This window comes from Sinohyriopsis cumingii, chromosome 14, assembly GCF_028554795.1.
Source record: "Sinohyriopsis cumingii isolate HCF-2022 chromosome 14, ASM2855479v2, whole genome shotgun sequence".
In the NCBI taxonomy this organism is placed as follows: Eukaryota; Metazoa; Mollusca; class Bivalvia; order Unionida; family Unionidae; genus Sinohyriopsis; species Sinohyriopsis cumingii.
Window position 1 is genome coordinate 43,240,865 of NC_142974.1, and position 15,719 is coordinate 43,256,583.

General features: G+C 37.0%; 1 long non-coding RNA gene across 5 annotated transcripts in view; it reads left to right on the top strand.

Annotated features, from left to right (window-relative positions):
- LOC149783648 (uncharacterized) overlaps positions 1-15,288 on the top strand; it is a 34,519-nt gene extending 19,231 nt beyond the window's left edge. For 3 of the 5 annotated variants that reach the window (XR_016413646.1, XR_016413645.1, XR_016413647.1), the window contains 3 exons: positions 7,654-7,751; positions 10,592-11,687; positions 14,184-15,288. This is a non-coding gene — a long non-coding RNA (uncharacterized LOC149783648). The other 2 variants (XR_016413644.1, XR_016413648.1) reach the window with 2 other exon arrangements.
- Positions 15,289-15,719: the final 431 nt, after the last annotated feature.

A 15,719-nucleotide genomic window follows, 5' to 3' on the forward strand; every position in this document is an offset into this window, starting at 1 on the left:
TCCAGATCGCAGAGCAAAACCAGACGCTGATTTCACTGTTATAAAAAGTATTAACGGTAATTACAATCTAGGATTTGCAACACGAGTAGGAATGTTGCAAAGACCACGCCGACAGTTTTCATGCGCGATTCCACTCCATCACATATTCGGATTTTGTAGAAATGTCAGAAAAGTTATCTATGGGGCTAAGCATACAATTGTGCTAGCGCGAAGGGGCGATGATAACAATGCAATATGGCGTGCTGCTGGCGTCGATAACGGTAAAGTCGTTTTAACTAAAATAGCATTGTGGATGCCGGTGTTGACTCCATCAGTTACCACGGAAGCACGATTGTTATCATTTATGGAACAGGGAGGGAAATCGTTGTTAAGTTGGCTAGCGGTAACAACTGATGCTAAAGAGGATAATGTCGCTGATACATTTACATGGCACTTGGCATCAAAACAAGGCGTTTCAGCCCCGCGTCATATATTCATAGCGCTACAGAATAAGGATCGATTGGGTAATCAAGAACGCAGCCATATTATATTTGATCAATTAGGAGTCAGGGATGTTGCGCTGAGAATAAACGGACAACAGGAACCATCCGAGGATATACAGCTTAATTACGGCGACAACCATATCGCACGTGTGTACCATCGATTGCTGTCATATATGGGTCGTGATCAAAACGTCGACACTGGTTTGCAAATATCACAACTTGATTTTAAAAACCTGTATCCGATTTATTACTTTTCGTTGGAACATCTTGATTTAACGAGACAATCCGTCGTTGATATACACTTCCGAGCTCGTATAGCCCCGGGTGGTGCCGATTATAGAGCGGTTGCTGTCATTCTCAGCGATAAATCAATGCTGCTAGAAGGTGTTGGTGGACGAATGAGAATCGTTGATGCGCCAGTGGAAAACATGTAATTGAAAACACAAACGCGTTTACAATAAAAATGTCGTATAGTGTTGTCAGTGTAGAGTTGACCGATGGTCAAGTCAAGAAATTACGATCAAAGTCGGCTAAACAATGCGGGACCACAATAACGCTAAAGCCGTCGCAGATGACTGGTGGTAATCATAAGATATCGTTGACGGCGCGTCAAATAAAACATTTCAATGATGCAATGAAAAATAAAAAGGGTATTCAAATAGATTTTTCGGCCGCAGCGATTAAAAACATGGAAAAGACCGGTGGGATATTTCCGCTGTTAGCTACAATTCCAGCGTTGATTGCCGCGGCCGCACCAGCAGTGGCTAAGGCGGCGGCGTTGGGGGCCGTTGGTACCGCGGCGGGGATGGCACTAAAAGAAGCAACCGGGGGGGGGGGGCTACACAAAAAAGAAACGAGGACGATCCGTGGCCGGAAAGGGTCTAAGACTACCGGGAACCCCGTATTCATGGTATTCGGGAAAGGGTCTAAGACTACCGGGAACCGTTTATTAACGCAAGAGTCAATGACTCCTATGTCTAATTTTGATTTAATAGATGCCGCCGAAGCGTTAGCGATAAAAAACTTCAGAGGTGTTTTTATGAGGGATCAATTACCGGCGGCACCAAGGAATATTGAAACCGGCATAATTAACCTCGATAAATCCTCCGGAGCGGGAACTCATTGGGTTGCATACGCGATTGATCCGCGTGCGATCGTCTATTTTGATTCATACGGGTTAGCCCCGCCAAACGAGTTCATGCGGTATATCCGGGCGTGTTCAGCCCCGGTTTTTTATTCCACGCTGCCAACACAACAATTAAGTGACCCACCGATATGCGGCCGTGAGGTATTGAACGTACTCGCGGAGATTTCATCATCGCGGCGATTTCATCATCGCGGCAACCACCTCATGTGGTTGTAAACGAATACACTAGTGGGAAATTTAGAGACGATTACATTAGATAATAATGATTGATATTTGGGGACGACCTATTTCGGCGCTGAAAAAACCCACGGAAACGCCCGCCACCGATGACATGAAAAAACTAATCGAGGATGAAATCGCCGATACGTTAAATTTAACCAGTGTTGACCCGGGCGAAATAGTTGTATTTCAAGACAGCCAGGGTAAATTAAAATCCAGTAATGTGTCGCTGGATGACGTTTTAACACGACAGCGTGATGCCGCCGAGAACGCTATCGCGCTGTATACCAGCGACGGGCGACTTAAATCAGGTGAATCGATCCTGACGATAACGAATAGGGTAACATTAATCCAAGACGGTTTTATAGGGTTAGATAGACTGGTAACCAAACTCGACGCGCAGGTGAATAAATTTGCCGAGGTGAAAAAATCTGTCACCGATATGCAACTCACTACCGCTAGTTTTTTTGGGACCCCGACGGTAACCGAACCGAATATTACAACAATAAAAAATACTATTTCGGAGTTTACAACGCTGTCGGGCCAATTTTACACGTTACGAAAAAATGTTAACAGGATCGATGACAACTTTGATAAATTCTTTGGTAAAAAAATTACCAAGCTGGATGAAATTACAACAACTATGAATGATATCACTGCGTATGGACAGGAAATAAGAACAATCAAAACTGATGTTGAAGCGAACAAAGGAAATATAGACGCGCATACACAGGAAATAAGAACAATCAAAACTGATGTTGAAGCGAACAAAAAAGTATAGACGCGCATACACAGGAAATAGTAACGCTCAAAACTGATGTTGAAGCGAACAAAAAAAGTATAGACGAGCATAAATATGAAACAGAAACGCTCAAAACTGATGTTGCAGAGAGCAAAAGGGATGCAGACGTGTGTTGGAGGAAAATAAATGCACTCGTTACTAATACTGCAGTGAACAAAAAAAATATAGACGGGCATACACAGGAAATAGAAACGATCAAAACTGATGTTGCAGCGAACAAAAAAAGTATAGACGGGCATACATATGAAATAGGAACAATCAAACTTGATATTTCAGCGAACAAGGCGAATACAGACGTGTATTGGAGGGAAATAAATGCACTCATTACTAATATTGCAGCGAACAAAAAAAGTATAGATGGGCATGCACAGGAAATAGAAACGATTAAAACTAATGTTGAAGCGAACAAAAAAAATGTAGACGCGTGTTGGCGGGAAATAGGAATAATCAAAACTGATGTTGCAGCGAACAAAAAAAGTATAGACGGGCATACATATGAAATAGGAACAATCAAACTTGATGTTGCAGCGAACAAAAAAAGTATGACCGAGAATACACGGGAAATAGAAACGATCAAAACTGATGTTGCAGCGATTAAAAACAAACTACCGGGAATGACAGAGCAACTCGAAAAAATAAAAATCCCTCATGAGAACGCCATCAACACCGTATGCACAATTCGGCATGGATCATTCGATTGGACTCCTACGCATAATACAGTAAATATCACCGCAACTGTTAAGGGCATTTATCGATTGACATTGATTTCAGCGATGCAGTTCAGTATATCATCGTCGAGTTCATCCGGGTTTAACAATACAATATCAACAATCGTTGACAAAAATGCAACCGAACGGTTTATAATTAAAGCCGTTGATAGCGGTCTATTTAGGACAAACATCACATGGTATGTGGAATTTGTAGTGGATCTAAGTAAGTAATTGAAAACACTAGTTCTTTTAAAATAAAAATGACCACCAAGGCAATTGAATCAGAGGTATCACCGACGTCACATCAATATCGATTCGATACCGTAAAAGAATTCTCCGCGAACTTGAAAACGCTTTCCGAACAATACCGCGCAAAAATAAAAAAATACCGCCGAAAAATAACCACCATCGACGTGGCCGTGTACTCGGTGTCCGGTATAGTAGCTGGTACCGGCGTCGTTTTATCCACGGTGACCATGATAGCCCCGATCGCTGTTCCAATCGCTATCTCCGCGGCGCAATCACTAAAAAGATATCATCGTGTTCTCAGAAAAAACTCAACGAGTATACAGTAAAACATCAAATAGTATCCGACGCGTACTCGAAATTATCCGGGTTGATCTCGTTGTCGATTGATAATTCGTTCATATCCGATGTTGAATTCTCCACAATGGTCCAGTTGTATGGCTCCGCGATGTCAAAAATCGAGGATTTTCAACTGGAAGCCGGAAACCACGTCGCTGAAACCACTTCAGTGGGCTTAAAACATTCTTCTGAAAACAAACAAGTTGTTAATATTCGGTGCTGAAATTAAACACTAAAAACACCAAATAATAATGTCGCTGAACCCCGAAGAGTTTCAATTACTTCAACGGATCGCGGAAAACACCACTCCGGTACAAACAAGTATGATATCGATAACGTCAACGAAGCCAGAATTCAGTGTGAACTTCCCATCATCGGTTCCAGTGAAGGAAATAGCGCTAACAAATTGCGAGTATATCACAGTTGGCCTAATATCCGAGCGGACGCATTTAACGGACAACAACCTAATAACTCGCTGGTTTTTGCATGGACAAATAAACCCGATGGGACCCCAGACTGGAAGGAGGTTACAATACCAACTGGGTCATACCAAATAGAACAAATCAATAAAGAATTTCAACGCAGGATAAAATCAATCACAGGAAAAGAATCAAAAATCGCTATTACGGTTCATGAACCGACGTTATCGTCGACGATTGAAATAAGCACACCGGGGTATATGGTTGATATTTATAACAGTTCAATAAGAACCATACTAGGTTGGCCCAAGAATCCACCTCATGGAATCGCCGCGGACTTGCACACGAATGCGCAATCGTATCACGAGATTAATCCCAGTTATCGAGATGATTTGTCTATTTTAAAAAACACGTTATTACCCAGCAGGTTTATATTTCAAGACAGGAATACCATGCAATGGTATTTTCCGTATAAGGAAACTCCTGAATCGTCCGCCGTGGTCACAGTTAGTTTAAATGATATCACTGGTGCGTTTGCCGAGATTAATCATAATTACCGATCACAACTAGAACAGCTACGGAAAACAAAAGCACGAAAACACGTTGAGGTGTTAAATCAACTTATATCAGACATGGAATATATTAATGAACGAATCGTTAAAACAATATCTGCTAACAGCGATGATAATAAACAAAAATTCCTAACCGAGTATAATATCACAGAAGCCAATTTACCCGATTTCAAGTTTCCAGGATACAACGCACCAGAACTAAGAAAATCTCTTAATGATTTTCTCGCCCCATCAACTATCCTCAGACACGATAACGGAGAAGATGGTAGGCATATTGCTCCATACAACGTAAATATTACGTCTGTGATAGCAATCAATCTAGTGTGTGATGTTATCGAAGGGAGTTACCAGGTGAATACCAAGCAATCAAATCAGGCTCAACAGGGGTATATCCTTTATTCATTTTCACCAACAGCCCCTCCGGGATTTTTAATCGTTGAGAGTCCGATTAATCCGATCTATATGCGATGCCATAATCGGTTTTTAACGAGAATTAATTTTAAACTTACCGATCAGTCAAATAACCTAATTGATCTACAAGAGGAGGAGTTAGTGATCACTCTGTTTGTAAGATCATTGTAAATAGCCACTTAGCAGCAGGGAGGGCGATGACATCGACGCGGTCGTCGCGCTTTTTTACCGGACGCTGACGACACTGGGATCGGCGCGCAGAAGGTATTAATTAAACCAAATGACGATTGGACGACCCCCCCCCCGACGACGACGTCGTTTTTTTTTTACCAGGCGCTGACGACACCGGATCGCTGAGTGCAGAAAGTATTAATTAAACCAAATGACGATTGGACAAAATGTCCGATTCGCCCTCCCTGCTGCTTATGACATTGATTTAGCTGCTAGGTATACACAAAATCTTACATGAGTAGGATTACATATGACATTGATTTAACTGCCAGGTATACACAAAATCTTACATGAGTAGACTTACATATGACATTGATTTAATTGCTAGGTATACTACATATGACATTAATTGAACTGCTAGGCATACACAAAATCTTACATGAGTAGGATTACATATGACATTGATTTAACTGCCAGGTATACACAAAATCTTACACGAGTAGGATTACATATGACATTGGTTGAATTGCAAGGTATACACAAGATCTTATATGAGTAGGATTACATATGACATTGATTTAATTGCTAGGTATACACAAAATCTTACAGGAGTAGAATTACATATGACATTGATTGAACTGCCAGGTATACACAAGATCTTATATGAGTAGGATTACATATGACATTGATTGAACTGCTAGGTATACACAAAATCTTATATGAGTAGGATTACATATGACATTGATTGAATTGCTAGGTGTACACAAGATCTTATATGAGTAGGATTACATATGACATTGATTTAATTGCTAGGTATACACAAAATCTTACAGGAGTAGAATTACATATGACATTGATTGAACTGCCAGGTATACACAAGATCTTATATGAGTAGGATTACATATGACATTGATTGAATTGCTAGGTGTACACAAGATCTTATATGAGTAGGATTACATATGACATTGATTGAACTGCTAGGTGTACACAAGATCTTATATGAGTAGGATTACATATGATATTGATTGAACTGCTAGGTGTACACAAGATCTTATATGAGTAGGATTACATATGACATTGATTTAATTGCTAGGTATACACAAAATCTTACAGGAGTAGGATTACATATGACATTGATTGAATTGCCAGGTATACACAAGATCTTATATGAGTAGGATTACATATGACATTGATTGAATTGCTAGGTGTACACAAGATCTTATATGAGTAGGATTACATATGACATTGATTTAATTGCTAGGTATACACACAATCTTACAGGAGTAGAATTACATATGACATTGATTGAACTGCTAGGTATACACAAAATCTTACATGAGTAGGATTACATATGACATTGATTGAACTGCTAGGTGTACACAAGATCTTATATGAGTAGGATTACATATGACATTGATTGAATTGCTAGGTGTATACAAGATCTTATATGAGTAGGATTACATATGACATTGATTGAACTGCTAGGTGTACACAAGATCTTATATGAGTAGGATTGCATATGACATTGATTGAACTGCTAGGTGTACACAAGATCTTATATGAGTAGGATTACATATGACATTGATTGAATTGCTAGATATAGACAAGATCTAATATGGTCCTGTAACTTTTTTTGGGTGCTTTATAGCCCTGCAGTGCTGGTGTGCCATAAAATCAACAATCGATCAATCAGTCACTGAGGAGTTTCAGTTCTATTACTAATTGTTTCACCCATTTATGCTACAAGAATAACAAAATTGTTAGCATTACATTACATCATGGACTTGGCCTTGGTTGCAAGTAAATGTTAGTTGCAAGTAAAGGAAGTATGTTGAACATGACATCATCAAACTGTCCTGAAGATAGAGGACAATTCACCAAGATAGCAAATCTAAAACAACTGGACTGAATGAAGACAAGTATGAAATGTACATTCATGAAAGTTTTGTTAATCTAGGTTACAAACTGCATCCTACAGAATCATTGTTTTCAAGGTTATAATTTCAATCATTGAAAATAGTTTTCACCGTTGATTTGGTAATGTAAGCATATGAAAATATCCTGTTAACATAGGGAGCCATGCTGTCTTTTTGCAAGAAAGAATATAGGCAAAATGTCTTCTTTTCTCTTCACAGGATGGTATGAAGGGATGATCAACATCGAGAACAAGTCAGTAGAGCGCAGTATGGCATGGAATGCTGCAGACAGAAGATCTGCATTGTATACGAAGAGGGTAAAAATCAGAGTTGGGGTACAATAAAAAAAAATTGTCTCTAAATATACTTATAACTATATTAGGGACCAACAATTTAATTTTCTGTGACTGGTTTCTGCGATTTTTATCTGGCTCTCAAATAGCTAGAAAAAATAAGTTGCTTGTATTTACAGCAAGTTAACGCATCATAACCATTAATTATACGACAACTATTAATTGTCTCAAGATAAAGAAAATAAAATATCTTGCCTGAAAAAAAGACTTGCAGCCTCCCTCCACCTTAAATATGAAATTATCAGTAACTATTAATACATAAATTTGCTATGTGTATGTTAGTTGCATACCTAATCTAAATTCTGTGACTAAAGTGGGATTATTAAACATACACCATATCTGACACCCAGTAAAAGACATTTGGCTGACATTAGGGAGCTTCTTGATAAAAATAGAAAATGCTAGCATGCATTTGATAGAGAACATCCTAGCATGAATTTGATAGAGAACATCCTAGTATGAACTTGATAGAGAACATCCTAGCATGAATTTGATAGAGAACATACTGGCATGAATTTGATAAACATCCTAGTATGAATTTGATAGAGAACATCCTAGCATGAATTTGATAGAGAACATACTAGCATGAATTTGAAAGAGAATGTTCTAGCATGAATAATTCAGAGAGCATCCTAGCATAAATTTGATAGAGAACATCCTAGCATGAATTTGATAATGACCTAGTATGAATTTAATAGAGGGCAGCCTAGCATAAATTTGATAGAGAACATCCTAGCATGCATTTGATAGAAAACATCCTAGGATGAATTTGGTAGAGAACATCCTAGGATGAATTTGAAAGAGAACATCCTAGGATGAATTTGATCAAGAACATACTAGGATGAATGCAATTGAGAACATCCTAGGATGAATATGATAGAGAACATCCTAATATGAATTGGATCAAGAGCATTCTAGGATCAAAGACTTTAAGCATTTACAACTGAAGCCAAGCCATTATAAAATATGGCTGCTGTCAATAAGAGAAAAAGATCTTTAAATGAATATTTCAGAAACTGCTAAGCAGACCTTGGCCAAATTTGTCAGATAGTTTCCTTGTTTGAAAGCAATTACATTGTATACAAATGATGGCAATCCACCATTGAATACGGCTATCTTTACTAAAAATGAGAAAACTTTATAACCCATATTATCTGAATTTAGATGCTTGACACACATTGATAGCATCTCAGGATTAAGGCCTTTCAATATTGGACAAATGGTCATGATGTGCCTTCAAATATGGACTACTATACCAAAAACAGAAAAGTCTTGAAGCAGTTGCTTATATAGACTATGCAATCAGCATCATTGGAACATCCAATTCCGGATTTATCTTGGTCACATTCTGATGCACTTGGTTTTTAGGCTTATGTACGCCTGGTGGGTGATTTCAGGCCAACATGGGACCATTGTTGACATAAGAAAAACTCTGAAGCTTAGTAATGTTTTGACAGGGTTTTTTTTGTAAGTTTAATTCCAACATGATTCCTCTGGAGTAGGATGACAACAGTAGTATGCTGTCTCTGGAGTTGGATGACAACAGTAGTATTATTTGTATTGTTTTGGACCTATATCCTCTTGATGTTGCTACAGAGTCCAAGCTGGATTCAAAATTCTAGGAGGAGTTACCAAATTTGGAATGTTAAATATTTGCCTACCACAGATTTCTAAATGGTCTACTATTAAAATGCTTTAAAATCATTTGAAATGCTCATGTTTTGTATAAAATATTAAATTGCTTCCTATATTTGAATAAAACATGCTGCTGGATAAGCTATTATTGCATTTGACTATAACCTTAAGAAAACACAACTGTGCTAAAACAGGTGACTGTCATTTGGGGTGAGCAAATCTGATCAAGAAACTCGACTTGTCCTCGTGTAAGCCTCTGAGTGAATTCTAAACATAATCTAAGGTATGATTAATCATTAAATTCACATGATTCATTATCAAAGAGCATATTGCCACTTACCGTATATACTCCCTAATTAACACCCTCACTCTAATTAATGCCTCCTCCTCTTTTATAAGAACAGAGCATATTGCCAACTTAGTTGCATCTTTGTACATCCATATTTACAGAACTTTATGATTTTTAGTTATGTCTTTGATTACAGAGCATTTTCATACTTAGTTACATATATATATAGTTTTAATTACAGTACATTTTGCTAGTTACGTCTTTATACGTCCTTGATTACAGGAAATATTGCTACTTAGTTGCATCTTTATACATCCTTGATTACAGAACATTTCACTGCAGAAGTATAATTTAGTCACATTCCCGCTACCCTTTGTATGTGTGCCACTGTTATATCAGGCAATACTTTTTGTGTGAATATGTATACATGGACATTGGGTTATGCAACAAGGAATATGACCTTTGTTGGGGCCATGGGTAATGGGGTTATGCCATTTGGATTATAACCTTTGTTGGAGCCAAGGGTACTGGGGTTTATGACACTTGGACTATGACCTCTGTTGGTGTAGTGTAAGCCTTAATCTAATTGGCTTTGAAATATCACTTGACAGTAAAATTAATCGGATATTCCACACTGGATTAGAACTGATATACACCAACATGTGGTTTATGTCACATGTTCACTAGGGTTAAAGTTCCACAGAAAAAAATACTTTCTAGGTAGTCTTTTTCTCCCCTTCCTAACTGTGCTGATGCATTGTATTTAACAAATAGTATAGAATGCATTCTGCAGTTTTTCTTCATAACAAATAACATTACATGGTGGCAGCGGTAAACACGAGACTAAAATTATCAGAGTTGAAAATGGCTTTCATTTCAGTGTACAAATCTGGACAAGTTTGACTTTTCGAGACCTGAGACTTGGGGAAAAGTTGTTTCAGCATTTTGAACACTTTCATCAAGCATCTGGATTTAGTGAAAAAGAGGAAGAAATTCAAGTGAATAACTTGATTTATTCGATGTGAAATGCGACTGATGACATTTTGTTTTCATTCAACCTGACAGAGGAAGATACAAAGAAGTGGAAGCCCGTGACATTCATTCTGATATTTCGTTCCAAAGAGGAATCTCATTTTTGAAGGGACAAAATATATTCAAAGAAAACAGATGGGAGAAACAGTGGACAGTTTTGTTAGAGCTATCTATGTGTTAGCAGATAATTGCAATTTTGGGCCACTACATGATGAAACAATCAGAGATCAGCTTGTAGTTAGACTGCAAGATTCAAAACTGTCAGAACAATTGAAATTAGATGCAAATCTAACTCTAGAGTCGGCTGTTAGTCAAGCTCGACAAAATAGGCTGTGAAAAAGCAACAGTCAGTTGTATGAGCAACTGGAGAACAAATGACTGTAATGGATGCAGTAAAATTGTCTTCACAGAAATATGCGAAGCAGAAACATAAATCCCAGAATATTATCAGCAGAAAAGGATGCATGAGATCTAGAAACAAAGTTAATCATTCTTGGGACCAATGTCCAGCAAAAGAAGCAGAATACTGCAAATATAAGAAAAGGGGACACGATGCAAAATGGTGTCTTTCAGAATCAACAGTTTGTACAATAGAAGCGAAAGTGGAACCTGGGTTTCTAGAGACTATCAGCACAAAGAAGGGTCAGCCATGGATAGCAAATGTGAGATTGAACAACGCTTCATTTTTATTCAAGAATGATCCTTGAGCTGATGCGACAGTAATTTCTGAGAGGGATTTAAGAAAAATCGGAGACCAAAAACTATCAAAGTCAGATCAAAAACTGTATGGACCTGGAACCTCTGGACTTAATGTGCTGGGAAAATTTACATGTGAACTGGAATCAAACAATGCATTCAGTGTACAAGACATATTTGTTGTAAAGGGATTGAATCAGGCACTCTTTGGCAGACCCGCAATTCAGGCTGTCAAGATTATTGGACAGGTAAATATATCCTCTTTAAATGCCTCAGATCAGGCAAAATTCACAAAAAATCCATAAATTTAGAAAGGGATTATCTTGAGAAATTCCCAAATTTGTTTAAAGGCCTATGGAAAACAAAATGGTTCTATAAGATAACTCTGGACAAAAATACCAAACCTTATGCTTTATCTACCCCAAGGAAGGTTCCTGTCCCTTCATTGAATAAAATTCAAGAGGAGTTGGATAGAATGGAAAAAATGGATGTTATTTCAAAAGTAGATGAGCCCATTGAGTGGTGCACGGGAATGATCGTTCTAAAACCAAATGGTACAGTAAGAATTTGCTTGGATCTCGCTAACTTAATGAATCAGTTAAGAGAGAACTACCCACTACCATCAGTTGAAGAGTTCCTTTCAAAACTAGCAGGTGCAAAGTTTTTCACTAAACTTGATGCAAATTCAGGCCTTTGGCAGATAAACCTGTCAGAAGATTCACGCCAGATTACAACTTTCATTACTCCCTTCTGCTAGGTTTTATTTTAATCTTCTTCCATTTGGAATAAGTTCCATGCCTGAATTTTTCAGTAAAGGATGTCAGAAACTCTAGAGAGACATGGCGGAACATCACATGGACGATGTTCTAGATTTTGGGGAAATGCAGAAACAGCATGATGAAAGACTAGAAATGGTCATGAAATCAATTCAAAAGGCCAGCATCACTTTGAATGGTAAAAAGTGTGAATTGTCGAGATCATCCATTAGGTTTCTTGGGCATGTAGTTTATGAAAATGGTTGCTGACCTTATCCAGAATAAGTAAAAGCTATAACTGACATGGACACACCGAAATGCATAACAGATATATGATGATTTTTTGTATGGCAAATAAGTTTGGCAAATATAGTCCTAATTTTCAGAAAAATCAAGACCAATTACATGAGCTTTTGAAAGGCAAAAACTTGTGGACTTGGGGTCCAGATCAAGAACAAGTTTTTAGAGATATCAAGCAAGAAATGATATCTTCACCAACTTTAGCACATTATGATCCAAATAGAGAAACAGTTGTGCCTGCTGATGAATTTTCATTTGGACTAGGTGCTATGCTATGACAATGGTTTTGCCAAAAGAGCTGTTCAGACGATTAAAAGAATGCTTATAAAAGCAAACAATCCTTACATAGCTCTTTTGACATATCGCACAACACCATTACTAAATGGATACAGCCCTGCTGAATTATTAATGGGAAGAAATTACAAACTACTTTGCCAATGGCACCAAAAAACTTACAGCCGAAATGGCCAGATTTAATGAAACTGATGAAATTGGAAAACTATCAAAAGCAAACTCATAAGAAAAACTGACATTGAAATCGTGCCCAAAATATGACAAAACTTCCGGTAGGGAATTAAGTATGGATTAAAGATCATTTTTCTTAAGGCATTGTTAAATCTGAGGCATCTACACCTCTTCCATACATGGTAGTAACTGACAAGGGAGAGACAAAGCATAATAAGAGAAATTTAATTCCCATGCCTACCACATTATTGGAGCCTCTTAGAGTGACTGTTTCATACCCTGATACTTTGTCTGACTCAAATGAAAACAAAGCAGTGCCAGCCAGTCAAAATGGATATTTCACACATTCAGAAAGATTGTCAAAACCACCTGAGTGACTGAACATGTAAAAATGAAGCTGAGGTAGCTTGTTTAGAAATGGAGTCATCAGATCACAGTTTGTTTTATTGTTAACATATTCAAGATTGGAGATGTAGTGTAAGCCTTAATCTAATTAGCTTTGAATTATCACTTGACAGTAAAATTAATCAGATATTCCACACTGCATTAGAACTGATATACACCAACATCTGGTTTATGTCACATGTTCACTAGGATTCAAGTTCCATGGGAAAAATACTTTCAAGGCAGTCTTTTCTCCCCTTCCTAACTGTGCTGATGTCTTTTATTTAATAAATAGTATAGTGCGCCTTCTTCAGTTATTCTTCAGTAACAAATAACATTACAGTTGGGACCATGGGTATTGGGGTTATGCCACTTGTACCATGTATGCCACTTTTGGGGGCCATGGGTAATGAGGTTATGCCACTTGATACATCAACAAATTGCCTTGGGGCATGTCACTTGTTTTTTATGATTTTTGAGTTTGTGAACTTTGAGGTTACAGTAAAATACATGGGAAGTTTTTATCAATAAGTCACATTCATCTTTATCTTTTTAGGCTCTTGATAAATTGATGATCAACAACAGCAACTTGTCTAATAAACACAGTGTCACTTGGAAAGCTGATTTTTAAATGATCAGCATTGGGTAGGAAGATGGTGAGAATGGTTTTATAGTTATCATCATTTAGATTATATGTTAAAGTATTTTTGTTTAAGTATTTGCAAGTTAGATTTTGGATGGAGGTGTTACAGCATTGTATAGTCACTGTTTATTAATTATTTTACAACTTCTGTTTCTGATGAGGGGGTCTTCTTCATGATAGTGATCTTTCTTTTACAGAGTGGACTCCAAAAATGTCATTGGAACTAATGGTGTTGGCTTGGTGCATTGAGGTCATAGGTTCATACTTCAACTTGTATCTGCATGGAAGTGAGGTTTCCAGCTGGTCCATAAAGAATGGATTAAAATATATTGGGTCATTCTTTGTGTGCACCTTATTATAGCTAGTGCAATATGATGATTTCTTGTCCCTGTGTACACCTAATTAAAGTGAAATATTACTTTACTTGTTGCTCTTGTGTACTCCCAATTATATTGAAGTATGACTACTTGTTTTTGCTTAGACCCTATTATAGTGAAATATGACTACATCTTGTCCTTGTGTACACTCTATTATAGTGAAATATGTCTTGTCCTTTTGTACACCATATTAAATTGAAATATAATGACTTCTTGTTCTTGTTTATACTATACTGTATTATAATGAAATATAATGACTTTGTGTTCTTGTGTATACCATATCATTGCAAAATATAACTACTTCTTTTTCCTGTGTAGAGCACATAGTGAAATATGATGACTTCTTTTTCTTGTGTATACACAATTATGGTGAAATATGACAAGTTCTTGTCTTTGTTTAGACCCTATTATAGTGAAATGTGATGACTTATGTTCTTTCGTATACCATATTATAATCAAATATGATGATTTCTTGTTCTTCTAAATGGTGAAATATGTCTTTGTCTAGACCATATTGTAGAGAAATGAAATTGTTCTTGGTTGGGTGGTGTATTTTCATAGTCATCTCGTGAATGCACAACTTCCTATGTTAATAAATGGAATGTTTCATATATTTATATCTTTTATGTAATCTAAATTGGATATTAGCTTGGAATTGGAGCAATTTCGTATCTCTTAACAGAATATTATTATACATGTTAGCTGCTGTATAGTCAACTGAGCAACATGTAAAAACTTCTCTTTCCATGAATTCATCATTTCATTGAAATAAAAATATGCATACTAATTGTAGAGAGTATACTTGTATAATCTAATCTGAGCGGTAGATTGGAATTTAATTCTGAGAGAGATGGTGTCAAAATTGTATTTGTTAGAACAGTACTGAATTCATTACTATACACCTAAATAAATATGTCATTTCATAGATGGTCTTTATCTCTTCACTAATCCCAAACTCAGTAGGTATGTTGCTGTGTTATTAATAAATACAACAGTTTTGTGACTTGCCTAAAGCTGTACACTGTATATGTAGGAAAAAACTTCCCATTTAAAAAAAATGAAATCGCATCAAATACCCATTCTATGTCAGTGGAAGATTCTGACTTTTTAAAAACAAATTGCATCAAATCCACATTCTAGGCCAGTGGGAGATTCTATGATTTTTTTATATGAAGTTACATTAAATTCCATTCTACACGTCCAGTGGAAAATTCTGTATTTTCCTTAATGAAGTTGCATTTAATCCTTGTTCTAGGCCACATTAAGAGTCTGATTCTTTTTATTGAAATAACATTCTAGGTTAGTGGATGATTCTGATTTTTTTTTATATCAAATTATATCAAATCCCTTTCTAGG